The sequence below is a fragment of the Vanacampus margaritifer genome, chromosome 7, assembly GCF_051991255.1.
Source record: "Vanacampus margaritifer isolate UIUO_Vmar chromosome 7, RoL_Vmar_1.0, whole genome shotgun sequence".
In the NCBI taxonomy this organism is placed as follows: domain Eukaryota; kingdom Metazoa; phylum Chordata; class Actinopteri; order Syngnathiformes; family Syngnathidae; genus Vanacampus; species Vanacampus margaritifer.
The window spans coordinates 27,317,123-27,335,201 of NC_135438.1; the positions used below are offsets into that span (position 1 = coordinate 27,317,123).

The window sequence follows — 18,079 nt, forward strand, 5'->3', positions numbered from 1 at the left end:
AAAATATAAATATATATATATATATATATATATATATATATATATATATATATATATATATCGAGTTAGATAAGATAAAATTGTATAGTCAAAACTAAATTAAAAAGAGTTTTTGGTCAATTAATGTAGGTGCAAAAGTAAGTGATCCCTAAGATGCATTGCTTAAAACAAGCAGTCAAGTAGGATCAGGTAGGACAAATTGGAAACTAAACTAACCACTGAAATGGACCGATGAAATGAGAGGTTTAGCGAAGAAATTGTGCATCACTGACTGAAACAGAGACAAAACCACATCACTTTAGTCTTACCCAGGTGAACCCATACAGGTCAGTCATGCTGAGAGGAAGAGAAATCTCAGAGGACTTCAGGAAGTGGGTAGTGACAGCACATCTGTCTGGGGAAGTCTATGAAGTCATCTAAAAAAAAAAAGAGCTTTATCATTCCTCTGTGAATCAGATCATCTGCAACTAGAGAACACTGAAAATTACTACAATCCTGCCTAGAAGTGTACGACTTTCTAAAATATCAAAAAGAACCACAAGAAAATGATAATTCAGGTAAAAAGCCAACTCGAACATCACATCAAGGGATTTGTAGACCTCTTTTGCTTACTATACTTACTTACTATACTATACTTACTATAAACGAGCTGTACAGTGCTCTAGATAGTATGCCTAATGGCAGAGCACCTGGCCCGGATGGTTATCCAGCTATATTTTTTAAGCACTTTTGGTCAATGCTTGGTCCATTATTCTTAAGTGTAGTAACATAGATTAAAACTAATGGTTACATACGCCCACACATGAATATAGCAGCAATTAAACTTTTATTAAATCTAGAAAAAGACCCCACCCTTCCATCAAGTTACCGTCCGATTTCACTAATTAACACTGATATTAAAATTATCGCTAAGGCTTTCGCATCTCGACTAGAAACAGTAATCTCGACAATCATTCATAGCGACCAAACAGGCTTTATTAAAGGTCGTCACTCTAATAATAATATTAGGAGACTCTTTAACCTTATTAGCATGTCACAGCGGCATGATAAAAAGGCAAAGACAAAGTTAACTGGTCCTTCCTCTTTGCTGTTTTAAATAAATTTGGCTTTGGGAAGTCATTTATTCACTGGGTGTCAGTATTATATGATTCTCCTAAAGCTACAGTTACTACTAATGGGATTATATCTCAGAGTTTTACTCGACAGAGAGGCACAGGACAGGGATGCCCACTGTCCCCTTTATTATTTGCAATATTTATTGAGCCGCTTGCATTAGCTATACGCCAGGAAAGAAGGATTCAAGGAATTCACTCTGGGGTAACAGAACACAAAATTAATCTATATGCCGATGATATTTTACTTTATTTAAAAAAAAACTGCTATTTCATTAGGAGAAGTATTTAACTTAATAACTAAATTCTCACATTTATCAGATTATTCTATTAACTGGAAAAAATCAACACTTCTACCTATTACAGAAAATTCATGGAACCATACAAGCCAGGACCCACACTACTCATTTCCTATAGGTAATTTAAAATACTTAGGCATAAAAATCTCACCTAAATTAACTGATTTAATTCATTTAAACTTTACTCCACTTCTGGATAGCATTTATAGTGACTGGGAGCGCTGGAATAATCTTCCTATTTCTCTAATAGGAGGAATAGCCACCACTAAAATGAAAGTTTTACCCAAAATAAACTATTTTTTCTCAATGATTCCATATAAACCTACGTCTAACTGGTTCCAGTTGTTGGACTCGGCCGTTACAAAATTTTACTGAAATAAAAAAAAAGCAAAGATTAGTCTATCTACTCTTCAGAAAAGTAAATCCAGAAGAGGTCTGGAGGCACCAAATTTTATGCACTACTATATAGCTAACCAGCTACAATATATCATTCTATGGGCACAACCCAACAGAGATACTAACTGCTGGCTGGAACTAGAACAGAAGGATTGTTATAACCTCAGACTTTTAGATTTACTCTTTATTACAACATCGATTAAGCGACATAATTGTTTTAAAAACCCAATGATTTCCGCCACCCTGACTGCCTGGTGGAAGGCACTAGAAATTACAAAAGCCCAAGTGTAGCCCTGCAGGCTTTCTCCCCTATGGCATAACCCCGACTTTCAACTTAACATCCAATCATTTTATTTAGGTGTGTGAGCAGAAAGGAATTACACATCTCCACCATCTTTTCTCAGATAATATGTTTATATCATATGCATCCTTGCTCCAAAAATACAAAATAAAAAACTGATTTTTTTTTACATTATCTGCAAGTTAAAAGTATGATATAGAAAAAAATCCCAAGCTCCAACTGCCTGTTTTAGCTAAAGATATTACCAAGCTTTCTCCAACAACAACAAAAAAACTCTCAAAAATATATATGTTACTTTCGTATACTGATAAAATGTCTTTACCCATCTCGAAATGGGAGACAGACTTGTCTATAGCTCCGGAATCTGACTTTTGGATTCAAGTTTGTGAAAACGTATTTAAAATGACAAAACACACAAATGTACAACTTATCCAATATGAAATTATTCATAGAACATACATTACTCAATATATGATGAAGAAAATGAGACTCTCAGACTCCGACATTTGTCTCCAGTGTTTACAAAACACTACAGACACTTATTTTCATGCTTTATGGTTATGCACTCCGGTTATGTATTTCTGGACTAAAGTCTTAGAAAAACTTTCCGCTATCTTGGACTGTAGGATACCTTTATCTCCAAACTTGTGTTTGCTAGGTGACCTAACAACAACTGACTTACCACGTAAACAATTTCAATCTACACTTGAAGGGTGGAGGCACCGTCTTCGTCCTACAACTCCCCTCCAATTTTAATGCACCCCACAACTGGGGGGCGGGGGGGTCGTAGTGGGGTGACATCGGTTTGGGCAGACCGCAGTATTAAGCAGTCCTGCGGTCCCCCATCCGTATCCACGCCTCGCCACCACGCCCCCATCCCCCCATGCACCACATACACTCACTGTTGGTGGGAGGGTGCTGGGGGTTTGGGGACCTGGGGGCAGCTGGGGCTGGATTGTGGTGGATGGGGGCGGGGGGACGGGGGCTGTGGGCCAGTGGGGTGCCTGGCGGGCCTGCCGTGCCCCGTTTTGCTGCGTTGGGGGCGCGGGCTGTGTTGGGGTGGGGGGGCGCTCGTGGCTCCTAGGTTTGCTCTCCGGCCGGTGAACCCTGCAGGGCCCGGGGGTTGTGCCTTGGCGCTGCGGTGAGCTGGGAGGCCCTGGGGGGGTTGTGCTTGCTCCCTCCTGGCCAGGGTCGACGGCTCCCCTCAGTAGTGGAGGTTTTAATGCATGCCAGATCCACCACACCAGCATCTATCGAAATTCAAACACAATCTGCTTCTTCCTCTGGTCGTTGAATCGGTGGAAGCTGATGTCTGTGGATCTCACTCTGCTTCATCTATCCTTCCGTCCTTTCCTTGGTTTCTTGAGGTCTCCCTAATTTGTTGTAATTTAGATTTTTCTGGGGTTGGTGAAAGACTCTGGTTGGTAACCCGGTGGGTAGTAGGTGATGTCTGGTTGGTGCTGGATTTCACATTCCTTTCTTTTCTTTGATCCTTGCTCGGGCCCCCTGACAACCTCACTACTCTAGCTGGATTCTGAAGTAATCGGTTTAGGTGAACGGTATGGGATTCTTAATAGATTTTAGGTGAATTAATGAGCACACACCCACACGCACGCACGCACACATGCACAAACAGATACACACGCACATGCACACGCTCACGCACATACAAAATAAAAATAAAAGAGAGAGCAATGATGATGACATGTCAAATCGGTAAAATTACTGAATGAACAATACTGAGCTCTCTCCCAAAAAAAGAAAAAAAAGTAGACCTATATGCTGCATGGGACACATGTGCATGCTTCAACAATCAGAAGAAAAGTCAATCGACAAGGCTTTCATGGAAGGCTTGTTAGGTATAAAACTCTGCTCACAAAAAAAGATCAAAGCTGCCCATTTCATTTTTGCCAAAGAGTACCTGGACAAACCTGTAGCTTTTTGGAAGTCCCTTTTGTGGACAGATGAGTCAAAATTTTAACTTTTTGTTCACAACTAAAACAGTCATGTCAACACTGCATACCAGCAAATAACCTTCTAAACCTTCTCCCTACAGTAAAGGAGGGTGGTGAGAATGTTAAGTTCTGGGCTGACTTATCAACCTCAGGACCTATGAATGAATTCAGAGGAATATTGTGAAATCCTGGAACAGAACCTGAAGCCGTTACAGCCTGGTAGAAGATGTATCGTGCAACATGACAATAATCCAAAGCATTCCAGCAATAAAAGCAAAGAGTGTCTGAAGAACAACAAGATTCATGTTCTGGATGCGCCCAGTTAAAATCCTGACTTCAATTCTTTCAAAATTCTGTGGCGGGACCTGAAGCGGGCAGGGCAAGGAAGAGTGGAGTCTCACCTTACAAGAGGCTGACATATTTCACCACCATCTTCCTGCTATGGCTGCCCAAAAGACAACTCTTTTTTTTTTAGAGAGAGAACGCTCAGTATTGTTCATTGGGTAACCTTATCGATTCGACATGTCATCATCATTGCTCTCTCTCTCTCTTTTTTTTCTTCCTTTTTTTTGTATGTGCGTGAGTATGTGCATGTGCAGGTGCATATGTGCGTGTGTGTGAGTGTTTGCTCATTAATTCACCTAAAATGTATTAAAAATTCCATACCGTTCACCTAAATCAAATACTTCAGAATCCCGCTAGAGTTGTATAGTTGTCAGGAGACCCAAGGAAGGATCAAATAAAAGAAAGGAAAGTGAAATCCAGCACCGACCAGACTTCACCTACTACCCACCGGGTTACCAACCAGAATCCAAATTCCAACACATTAGGGAGACCTTAACTCTTTTACTGCCAAAGACGTTAAATGACGTTCTGCAAAAACCTACGGAGGAGCGCCAAAGACGTTAAAAGACGTCCTCCCATTTTTTTTTTTTTTTGAAACGGGTGCTGTGAAGGCTTGCGGAGCTCTCCTGAAAGTTTCAAGCAGGTTTCTTGAGCCTAATGACTATTTTTGGCCCCTAGAGGGCAGCGATGACTCTCTTTTGACAAGATCGGGTGGGCGTCAGTAGTGTAAAAGGCAAGGCGGGGCGAGAGCGTCGAGGAGGAGATGAGAATTGAGGAGAAACAAAAAATGGCGACCGATGGTAAGAAGCAGCTCACGCTTGATCGTTTTTTTCAAAAAGGAGAAGCATCAACCAGTGCTAAAGTGCACGTTTGTGACGATGGGGATGATGATGGTGACAACAAGGTTGACGCCGAAGCTGCAGCGTTGACGCGGCGGCAGCTTCGATCACGTCCTAAGGCCTCAGAGGCTAGCGGTGCTAGCGCCGGAAAACGTCGTGCACGACCGAGCACTTCTGCACGCGAGGACGTTATATCGGACGACGATGATGATGATGGTGACAACGAGGTTGATGCCGAAGTTGCAGCGTACACGCGGCGGCAGCTTCGACCACGTTTTAAGGCCTCAGAGGCTAGCGGTGCTAGCGCCGGAAAACGTGGTGCACGACCGAGCACTTCTCCGCACGAGGACGTTGATTCGGACGACGACGAAGAGTATCCTGAGTCCGATGGATATTCTTCGGAGGAGTGGGTACAATCTGACCACGGAGAAAGTGATACGGACAGTCTTTTATCCGCAGAAGAGATGCGAAGGTAAGCACAAACTTGCTATGAGATACTTTTCCGGCACGCTGTTAGCACCTCGTGTAACGTGAATGTGCATTCATAGATCGCGGATCGTGCTCACAACGACGTCCCTCTGCAAAGACGACAAAGAGAGGTATAAAAAAAAGTGTTTTCAATACACCGTAGCAACAAAAGAAAACGGTCTTTCGATATTATTGTAATTGTATATATTTCTTTCAGCTGCAGCTCAGAGTGAGCAAAATAAAGGTCCAAGGACCAGTGGATCCCAGAAAAAAGGTAAACACATATATAGCATCACACTGATCTAAAATGAATATTATATGATATTGAAATGTATATTTGCAGATCCCAAAAATTCTGGCTGGCATGAAGCAGGCTGGCAGCCAAACTCATTCCCCTTTACTGCGGAGCCAGGACCGAGAGGTGCCGCAGCAGAGCTGAATTCGACCCGGCCAGTTGACTTCCTGCAACTCTTCATCACGGACGAGCTTCTGCAGCACATTGCTGATCAGACAAACTTATATGCACGCCAGTCTATGCAAAAACGGGCTGAAAGTCTGCCACACTGCAGGAGTCATGCTTGGAAGCCAGTGTCTGTGTCCGAACTCAAAACTTTTTTTGCACTGCAATTTCTTACTGGTTATATAAACAAGCCCAGTATAGAAATGTATTGGACTCAGAATGAAATAGAGACGACACCATTTTTCAGTCGCGCGATGCCTCGAAACCGCTTCCAGCTCATCTGGAGTTTCCTGCATTTCAACGACAACGAGACACACAGTTCAGACGACAAACTATTTAAAATCCGTCCTGTGTTCAATCACGTTGTAAGCAAATTCACAACACAAATGTTTTGATTGTGGCATGGCAGGACAAACGTTTGTTGAGGATGGTGACAACGTTTCATGAAGATGAAATGCGGACAGTGGAGGTGTGGCGGAAGGCACAAAAAAAAAGTGCCTTTCCAAAAACCCATTTGTGTTGTGGACTACAATTCCAAGATGAATGGAGTGGACAAGATGGATCAAAACATCTCATACCACCCATTCACACGTAAAACTTTGAAGTGGCACAAAAAGTTTGTTGCATATATGTTCCAGATATGCATGTTCAATGCATACATATTGCACAAAGAAAAAAATCCTGGGAAGTGTCAACATTTTTTGGAGTTCATCCAGCAGGTGGTGAGAGGGTGGCTGTTGCCACAAGACCAGGAGGAAGTTGGGATGGAAGGACATGAAGCCAGACAAAACACCAGGTCACCACATAATGATCCTGAAAGCCGACTTGATGGCAACATGGCCAAACACACGCTGCAACACATTCCTGCTACTTCCCGGAAAAAAAAGCCAGCAAGAAAGTGTAGGGTCTGCACACGAAAGGGCATTTGCAGTGAAACAAACCTGTGGTGCAAATCCTGCTGTATCCCCTTGCACCCAGGGGAGTGTTTCACTGTATACCACACAAAAAGAAAAATTGTGTAGTTCAAACTCCACACAATTGTAAATAGTCACACATGCACACCTTTGTAAATACTTTGTCAAATTGTTACGCTGTTCTGTAAATAAACTGTTACGCTGTTCTGTAAATAAACTGTTACGCTTTTCTGTAAATAAACTGTTATTTTGCAAACTAAAAACACTTTTTCATTGTTGGTGGTGGTGTATTACAGAAGTAAAGCACTATTTAGGTGTTTGTGGCATCATTTATGGACAAAAACAAGTGTAGAATTCACTGGAGTGCATGAAATAACATCGTTTCACAAAAAGCTCTTTTTCTCCGCTTTTTGTTTCAAAACAGAGCATTTCGGTGAAACTAACCTATTTTCTATTGTTGATTGCTGAAGAACGGAATAAGGTAGAAACAAACTTTTTTTTCTGATGAAAGATGAGAGTCCAATCTTTCATTTGGTAGTATGTGTGTTTCCATAGTCCAAACACAACATTTTCTGTGGACCTTGAAAGATCAGTCAAAATGCTTAAATCGGCTGGCACTGGGGACAACCCGTTTTTGAAAACGTCTGGCAGTCAAAGAGTTAAGAGACTTAAGGAAAGACTGAGGAAAGGAAGGAAGGATAGATGAAGCAGAGTGAGATGCACAGACATCAGCCTCCACCGATTCAACGACCAGAGGAAGAAGCAGATTGTGTTTGAATTTCGGTAGATGCTGGTGTGGTGGATCTGGCATGCATGAAAACCTCCACCAAAGAGGGTAGCCGTCAATCCCGGCTTGTAAAAAGCAAGTACAACCCCCCAGGCCGCAGCAGCGCCAAGGCACAATCCCCGGGCTACGCAGGGGCCACCGGCCGGAGAGCAAACCCAGCAGCCCGGAGCGCCACCCCACCCCAACACGGCCCGCGCCCCAAACCCAACGCAGCAGAACGGGGCACGGCAGGCAACAGCCCCCGCTCCCCCCACAACACCCAGCACCCCTCCCACACCCGCCACCCACTACAACCCAGCCCCCGCTGCCCCCTGGCCCCCAAATTCCCAGACACCCCCCAGGGATGGGAGCACCGGGAGACGGGCGACACCCCCGAACCCCAGACCCGGCGGGGAAACGTCCCGGTCGTCACGACTCTACCCCTACACCGTGGATGTAACCCTACCCAGAGTATATACAAGTGTGTGTGTGTGTGTGTGGTGCATTAAATTTGGGAGCAGGTGAAATGGAGCAGAGGGAAATGATATCCCCCCGCTCTGATCCACCTGCTTCCCAGACGTGTTGGTTAGTGTATGTGGTGCATTAAAAAAAAATAGGGGGGGGGGCTGTTTGTGTGGCAGGGATACAGATGGGGGAGCGCAGCACTGCTTAATACTGCGGTCTTCCCCACCCGGTGTCTCCCCACCCCGACACACCCACCCGACACACAGTCGGTGTCTTCACCCTACCCCACCCCCCAAAGTGTGTGTCATGTGTCCTATGTGTCTATTAACAAAGTATATTGTGCAAAACTTGTGTAGTGAGTTAAGAGGAGCGACCAGCGGGGCCTCTCCCAACCCCGGTGGGCAAATGGAGACAGCACGGTGGGGCTATAGGGCTTGCCCCCTGGATACTGGGGCCCAAAGGACAACTCAGTGAACGTAGTTAGCCTTGTTCACGGTGTTGGACCCAATAGATTGACCGCCACTTACCATCCACATCTGGGGCTTGCTGTTGGTCACTGCTGAGTCCCGTGATTGGGGCTCTTGCCGCTTGTCACTCACTGTTTTGCTCTCAAAAGCTTTTTCTAGCGTCTTGAATTGATGTGACTTGATCAGCCGCTCTTGTTAGCCGCTCGATCCAGCCTATGTCTCAGCTAATTCCCACTAGCCGCTCTTGTTAGCTGATCCGGCTAGCACCGGTTTTTCGGCATCGCTTGCCGCGGTTTTCCACGGTTGCCAAGTTGCTGTCGCTCGCCGGGATGCTCTCTCACTCACGCCAAATAATAATATTGGTGATCGGCTTGCAAGGATTGGTCTCCTTGAATCACCATAGTTTGGATGCTTCAAAATGCATGTGCTTCGGCTGTATTGTATTTTTTGGCGTCATCTAATGATCAACTATTACACACTGTAATTAAGCATTGCTTCCTTTCTGGCAAAGCAAATATTAAACGCAACATTTGATGCTGTCATATAGTATTTCGAAAACTCAAGATTTTTTTCCCAGTTGTCCCAGGTCTTGAAATAGTACAGCCCAAGATTGAAGTCAACCGGATGAAACATGTAGGAGAAATGGGCAAACGTATGTGGCCTGTAAATGTGCAAAAATGGGCTAAAATTGGACATTCAAAAATTCTCAGGGTGCTACACGTGCCTGCGAATTTTTGTAGCCTTAGGTCAAATGTGACAAAATTGTTTTTTGTTTTTCTATTGTTGGGGGAGCTACAGAGCCATTTTGTTGGGATATTTTATGTGGGGTATTGTTACTACTGTGATCGCTAAGCGGCACTGTTGTATTGTGGTTGACAAAGTCGTATATAGAGAGAGTCTGACCAACTGAAAACAAGGACGCCATGTTGTTACCCTCGGCGACAGGGCAGGGCTTGCACTCAAGCGAGTAGCGCATGATTATGCCTATCTTTTTGTACGCAAAATAACTTTCTTTCTTTCTAATATTGGGGTCATTTTTTTCCATTTTAAATTATGCAAGTAATTAACTGATTAGAAAAAGAGGAGGATGAGCGTGTGTAGTGGATCAAAAAATGTTGAAGATGTCCTCATAACATTAAATGTAAAAACAAATTAACACAACCTGGTGCTCTTCAAATTTGGCGGGGAAAAAATGTTGATAAAAAAAAACTTTTTTGTTAAGCGATTAATCGTGACTAATCAAAATTCCAAAATGTGATTAATCTGATTTAAAAAAATAATCGTTTGACAACTCTATACATAACACATAATATGTTCAAATTTTCATTTCGCAATGGGGTGGTTTGGGGTTTTTTGTCTTGTCATTTCCGGTTTTATTTTGAAAGTTTAACTCTTCTCTCGTTACAGATCACTTGCCCTTCCTCATGTGGTGTCTGTGTCCGCCCCATTCCTTGATTGTGGTCACCTGTTCCCAATCACCCTCCTGTGTTAAATAGTCTGTGTCTCCCTTGTCTTGTTGCCAAAGTGTCACGTTCTGTGCATGAAAGCGGTCCCATAGCAAATATCCACAGCCATTGCCTTGTCTAGTCTTGCTCCTGTGTTTTGTTTGTGTATCAAGTTTTTACCTCCTGTTTGGAGCGCAACGGGTATCAAAGGGTTACCCTTTTTGAGTGCCTTGTTTTTTCCTCCAGTTTGGAGCGTCAATTGTTCAGTAGTTTTTCCCTCCGTCCAGAGGTGATTTGTGTTAATTAAACTGCAGCCATTGAGGCTAACCAAATCCCTGCGCCTGAGCCCTCCCTGCCTTGCCTTGTCAGTACACTTCGGCCAGCAGGCAAATGGGAAGCCATGCTGCGGAACCAAGAGGAGCGCCTGTCACTTCAAGAGGAGTTCCAGCACGCCATTGCCACCCAGCTAGGCGATATCCCCGGACACATCCAGGAGCTGGTGAGCCATCTGCGTAGCTCCGTCGCACCTCCCGTACGGCCGGAACCACTGGCTGGACTGCCCGCCCCGACCCCATCTTTTGCCAGGCTGGGCATGAAACTGGCCGCACCTGAAAGCTACTCGGGAGATTCTGGACACTGTAATCATCTCACACCTGACTGGAAGGGCCAGAGCCTGGGCCACCGCTGAATGGGCACGGGATTCCCCAACCTGCCATGCCCTATCCTGGTTCCTGGCTGCCCTCCTCCTAGTTTTTGATCCTGTCAGCACCGACCGTGAAAAAGCCAGAGAGCTAAGTAACCTCAAGCAAGGCAAGGAGTCTGTAAGCGATTATGCTATACGCTTTCGTACGTTGTCGGCTGAGAGTGGCTGGAATGCATTTTTTGAAGGGACTGGCCATGCAGATTCAAGACCTCTTGGTGCCCATAGGCTTCCTCCCCGATCTGGACTCTCTCATCACTCTTGCCATCCGCACCGACCATCGGAGGTGGGAGCTCGTCCCGGCTGGTGGGCCCCAGAGAAGACCAGTGCCGGGGATTCTCCTACGACCGCAATCTACGGGAGCGCCACAGTCTCCTCCTTCTCTGGCACTGAACTTGCATGCATTTCAAGGACGGGAGGACGAACCAATGCAGCGGGGCAGAGCCCGACTTTCTCCTGAGGAACGACAGCGCCGCCGCCAGAAAGGCCGGTGCTACTACTGCGGCGAACCCGGACATCTCGTTGTCGCATGCCCTGCTAAGCAAGCTACCCCGGTGAGTCCACGCTCTGCTTCGGGAACCGAGGCATGCAAACTCAAACCTGTTATCATCAACCACAACGCCACCACCACTGCATTGCAGGCACTCATAGACTCAGGGGCTGATAAAAGCCTTATGGACTGGGGAGTCGTGAGACATTTAAAGGCACAAACCAGACCTCTGAACACACCCATCAAAGCCAGGGCACTCAATGGCAGGGAACTGTTTGTTGTATCTTGTGGCACGGAACCACTCGAAATGTGAACAGGGGGACATAAAGAATACCTTCGATTCTACGTGTTCCAGTCCCCATCTCACACCCTGGTTTTGGGTCATCTCTGGTTGTGCATGCACAACCCACATGTAGACTGGCGCTTTGGAGAGGTTATGGACTGGGAAAGGGACTGCATTGACCATGCGGTGGGCAAGCCGGCCGACGATGAACTCTGCTGCTGTTAACCTCGTGTCCATCCAACCCTCTACAGACAATGAATACCTGGACTTGAACTTGGTTCCATTATGCTATCATCACCTCCGCGAGGTCTTCAACAAAACCAAAGCCCTGTCTCTTCCACCACATCGGGACTATGATTGTGCCATTGACTTAATCCCAGGGTCCACTATTCCCAAAGGTCGATTGTACTCTGTTTCGGAGCCTGAACGCAAAGCTTTGAATGACTATATAGACACATCCTTGAAGGCCGGACTTATTCGGCCCTCCTCGTCTCCGACTGCGGCTGGATTTTTCTTTGTTTACAAGAATAATGGATCGCTAAGACCCTTCGGTCTCACCAATGCACCTGTGGTTTTTCAGGCCATCATTAACAATGTGCTTAAAGACTTTATTGACAATTTTGTGTATGTATATTTAGATGACATCTTGATATACTCACCTGACCTAGCCACTCACCAAAATCATGTCACTCAAGTACTCCAACGGCTGCTAGACCACAAACTGTATGTCAAGGCCAAAAAGAGTCTTTTTCACGTTAAAACCATCTCCTTCCTGGGGTTCGTGGTGGCTCCAGGAAGGGTACAAATGGAGGCCAACAAGGTTAGTGCAGCAAGGATTAGCCTACCCCTGAGTCCTGTAAAAAGGTCCAGCAGTTTCTGGGCTTTGCCAATTTTTACAGGCCGTTCATTGCCGTGCCGTTGCATGCCTTGACCTCTCCCCAGGTACGGTTCCATTGGTCTCCCGAGGCTGAGATGGCGTTCAATTCGCTCAAGCAATGTTTCACAGTGGCTCCAATCCTGAGAGTCACGGACCCCAAGCGGCAGTTCTTGGTGGAGGTGGATGCCGTTTTGTCACAGCGATCCCCTGAGGATGGTAAGGTCCATCCTTGTGCATTCCTGTCCCGGCGGCTTTCCAAATAAGAACAGAACTAAAGCATCAGTGACAGGGAACTTCTGGCTGTGAAGGTGGCCTTGGAGGAGTGGAGACACTGGCTCGAGGGAGCGGAGCAACCCTTTGTGGTCTGGACTCATCATCGAAATCTGGAATACCTACGCAAAGCTAAAAGACTCAAATCACGACAGGCCAGATGGTCGCTGTTTTTCAACCGCTTTTCCTTTACTCTCACCTATAGGCTGGGGTGCCGTAACACCAAGTTGGACGCCCTATCTCGTCTCCACGACCCAGAGCCTGCAAAGAAGGAGACGGAGCCCATTCTGCCACAGAACTGTGTGGTGGGAGCGGTAAGATGGCAGATCGAGGATGATGTTAAAAAGGCCAACAAAGACTCTTCTCCAGATGAGTGCCCACCTTGTCGCCTCTATGTTCCTGAGTCTCTGCGCCCTCAGGTGATCCATTGGGCACACTCCTCATGTCTCTCCTATCACACCAGGGTTCGCAGAACCAAGTTCGCCATTGCTCGGGGGTTCTGGTGGCCTGCCATAGAGTCTGCAATACGAGAGTACGTCGAGGCCTGCACAGTCTGCGCCCGGAACAAGACCTTCACCCGACCACGAATGGGTCTCCTCCAACCTCTCCCAATTCCATCCAGACTATGGACAGAAATTTCCTTGAACTTTGTTACCGGTCTCACAATGTAAAACCACGATACTTACCGTTGTTGACTGATTCTCAAAAATGGCAAAATTCATAGCACTGTCAAAGTTACCCTCAGCCAGAAAGACCGAAATCATGATCAACCACGTTTTTCGTGTCCATGGGTTCCCCCGTAACATTGTGAAGGGCCGAGGCCCTCAGTTCATCTCCCGGTTTTGGAGGGAGTTTTGTAATATGTTAGGAGCCATGGCCAGCATGACATCAGGCTACCATCCTGAGGCCAACGGTCAAGGCTCAACCAGCAACTGGAGATGCATGGTGTCACAGAACCCCTCATCATGAAGCAAACATATGGTATGGGTCGAATTTGCACATAACTCTTTGCCCCACATTTGCAACAGGATTCCGGCGTTTATGGCTACGATCCTCCTTTTTTACGTCCCATCCGTCCATGCTATGATCCGCCGATGTCGCCGGATATGGTCAGCAGCTCGACATGTCGCAATGCGGTGGTTTTGTTTTTTTTGTCTTGTCATTTCCGGTTTTATTTTGAAGGTCTAACTCTCCTCTCGTTTCAGGTCACTTGCCTTTACTTCCGTCCACCCCATTCATTGATTGTGTCCACCTGTTCCCAATCACCCTCATGTGTTAAATAGTCTGCGTCTCCCTTGTCTTGTTGCCAAAGTGCCACGTCCTGTGCATGGAAGTGTTCCCACAGCTAATATCCACAGCCCTTGTCTAGTCTTGCTCTCGTGTTCTTTTGTATCCAGTTTTTACCTCCTGTTTGGAGCGCCCTTTGTTACCCTTTTTGAGTGCCTTGTTTTTTCCTCCAGTTTGGCGCATCTTTTGTTCAGTGGTTTTTCCCTCAGTCCAGAGGTGATTTGTGTTAATTAAACTCCAGCCGTTGAGTCTAACCAAATCCCTGCGCCTGAGTCCTCACAAATAAGAGATCTGATTACATGTTTTTGCTATCTCCTGTCTTTGGCTTAATATTTTTCATGGTACCAATGAATGTATTATAACGTGTTTCTCTGTAATTTGTTTGTCATAATGAAGAAATATATGGTCCTAAATTAAAATTTAAACATGATTTCAGTGTAACTGACGAACAAATGTCATATTTTAAAAAATTTTTTATCAATGGCTTTTCAATTGCATGTGCATGTACAATATTTTGAACTTTTATCTACAACACAAAATCCACAATAACTCATTTCCATATTATGGGCTCTGTTTAATCAAGAGTTAAAATCGATAATTTTATTTTAAGTCAATTTACTTTGTACAGATTTATAATTAAAATCAATTCTATTTTATTTTTAATTCTAAGTCTTGATAAAAGGGCGAAGGTTGCATTGTGCAGTCTCACCTACTTCAAATTTTCAAATTTTACTTAACTTTGCACAGCAATTAAGTGTTATTTGCTTTCCAGTCCTCTCATTTGACTTTCACTTCCCACAATTTCCTTCTCTGTGGGCCTCCAGTGAACACGTGCATCATAATACCGCTGCCTGGTCGTTGTGAGCAACAAGGCATGATTGGAACATGAAAGTGGAAACACCTATTGCAAAACACTATGAAATCGTAGCAGCATGGTAAGAACATGGTGTCCATATGCCAATCCTTATTTTTTCCTTTTTGGTTCTCTCATAACATTCTTTTGGTTGGTCAATTGTTTAAATTGAATGGCTTGTTTTTGACCCACCAGGAATTTGTTTTGAAGTATGATGCCATTTCTGTTTCTGATTTTAAAACCACCATTGTTAATGCAATTCCTCTTGGTATCGTGTTATGTTATTTAGAGGTTTAGTTGGCTACAACTTGAGCCTGAATTTATTACCGACAGAACCTGAAATTGGTACGATTGTTTATCTCCTAAACATAACAACTGCAATTTATGAAAATTGTTTCAGAGAGATGTTGCCTCTATATCTTATGTTTTTTTTTTTATTGGAACAATAATCAATAACCTTGACAGGAACAAAATCTGGCTTTTGCCTGCCAAATACTTAATAACAAAGTAAAAGAAGTGGCATTCAAAATATTTCATAGATTTTATCCATTCAAAGTTTTTCTACAGCAAAAAGACATTAACATAGATTGTTCTCTTTGTGAAGGATCTCTTGAGGATTTGTTTTATTTGTTTTGGGACTGACCGTTCTCTGAAAAATTTGGGAAAGACAGTTATTACAGAACCACACTTTTCCCTTTGTTTTGAAAATATACTGTTGGGCTTCAATAATTATTCATCTGGAAGTGCAAAAGGCATCTTATAATATTGGCTAAGCGGCATTTACACATATGTCAATGTATTAATCCGAGTCCTAATTTATTTATGTTTGAACATGATGTCAAACAATATATTAAAACAATTGGACACTCCATCAGTAAGAAAGCCAATAAAACTAAATTTGTGTGAGCTTTATAATATATTAGGACAAGTTTCCCCTTTGTTTGTCTCCCCCTGGCTGTTGTACTGTTATATTGTTCTCTGTTCAATAAAGCAATTTAAAAAATAAAGTGAGTCAAAGCAATACATCAACTATATACTACAGAAATAATTACTTCGCTTTAGTTTAAATATATACAACAAAGGAAATAAAATACAGTTTTGAAACACTTTTATTCACAATAAATAGTCGGTGATGTATTCGCTGATGCTCATGACAAGTATTCAAAATAAAAATAAAAACACATTTAAATTGAATCCCCCAAAAATAAATATAAATGGAAATAAAAACAAATATTTATATATATATATATATATATATATATATATATAATTATATATATATACACACACACACACACAGTGCTGCTGTGTTGTGAACTCTGCAGGCATGGTCAGATTTTTTGTATAAAATATTAAAATAATCTTATTAAATGTTTAGTCATAATCCCAATCTACAATGCTGACATTGAAAATAATGGACTTAAACAAAAAGAATGATAATAATTGTCATTCATTATTGAGCAAAAGTTGTTGATTTAAGAAGAACTCATTTCATGGGTGCAAAAGTACAGTATGTGACCCTCTCACTTAATCAGACATTGCACCTCATTTTGCAATGATAACTTCATCCAAACACTTCCGTTAGTGACTTATCAGTCTTTCACATCTACTTTGTTTGTTTTTTGGCCACTCTTCCTTGCAAAATGCAGCCAATTAAGAGAGGATGGATGGGCGTCTAGCATAAACTGCCCGCTTCGGGTCCCGCCACAGTATTTTGAAAGTATTAAGGTCAGGATTTTAACTGGGCACATCCAGAACATGAATCTTGTTGTTCTTCAGACATTCCTTTGTTGTATTGCTGGAATGCTTTGGATTATTGTCATGTTGCATGATCCATCGTCTACCAGGCTGTAACTTCACAAAGGACGGCTTCAGGTTATGTTCCAGGATTTCACAATATTCTTCTGAATTCATGATTCCCTGGACTATGTGGAGAACTTAACATTCTGACCACCCTGCTTCACTGTAGGGAGAAGTTTATTTTGCTGGTATGCAGTGTTGACTTTTCACCTAACATAACTGTTTTAGTTGTGAACAAACAGTTCAATTTTGGACTCATCTGTCCACAAAGGGGACTTCCAAAAAGTTTCAGGTTTGTCCAGGTACCCTCTGGCAAAGTTGAGATGGGCAGCTTTGATCTTTTTTTGTGAACAGCGTCTTCTACCTAGCAAGCCTTCCATGAAAGCCTTGTCGATTGACTTTTCTTCTGATTGTTGAAGCATGCACATGTGTCCCAGATACAGCAAAAGAGACGTGATGTTCCAATTTATCTTTTTACCTGAATTATCATTTTTCTTGCGGTTCCTTGCTTATACTTTAGAAGGCCGTCCACTTCTAGGCAGGATTGTAGTAATTTTCTGTGTTATCTAGTTGCAAATGATCTGCTTCACAGTGGAATGATGAAGCTTTTTTTTTTTAGATGACTTAATAGCTTTCCCCAGACAGATGTGCTGTCACTACCTGCTTCCTGAGGTCCCCTGAGATTTCTCTTCCTCTCAGCACGACTGATCTGTATGGGTTCACCTGGGTAAGACTAAAGTGACGTGGTTTTGTCTCTGTTTCAGTCAGTGATGCACAATTTCTTTGCTAAACCTCTGTTTTCATTGGTTTATTTCAGTGGTTAGTTTAGCTACCAATTTGTCCTAGTGGTTCACTTACTTTTGCACCTACATGAATTGACCAAAAACTCTTTTTGATTAGGTTTTGATTACACAATTGATTTAATAAAAAAAAACACACACAATGCATTTGAATTGATAAAATTGATAAACACCTGTTATTTCATATAAAATGTACAACAACAAAATCAGGTTGAAACAATTGGAAAGTGCAAATTGCTCTCCCTCTCTCTTTCTCTCTCTCTCTCTCTCTATATATACATACATACATACATAAATACTATTACTAGTACTACTATACTATACTACTATGTATATGTATACATATATATATATATATATTATAACGAATATTGCCCGTCACCCTCAATTATTCAATTTTATTTGCCTTTTTAAACATTTCCCCCTGGGGAATGTGTGTGCGTGTCTTAACTCTGTGTTTTCAGTTCAAAAGGACTCTTTGAGTTTC

At 43.3% G+C, this 18,079-nt stretch overlaps 1 long non-coding RNA gene across 1 annotated transcript in view; it reads right to left on the bottom strand.

Moving 5' to 3' along the window:
* Positions 1–243: 243 nt before the first annotated feature.
* LOC144055731 (uncharacterized) overlaps positions 244–18,079 on the bottom strand; it is a 36,415-nt gene continuing 18,579 nt past the window's right edge. Inside the window, exon 3 of the long non-coding RNA XR_013294927.1 lies at positions 244–416. This is a non-coding gene — a long non-coding RNA (uncharacterized LOC144055731). The remainder of the gene's footprint in view (positions 417–18,079) is intronic.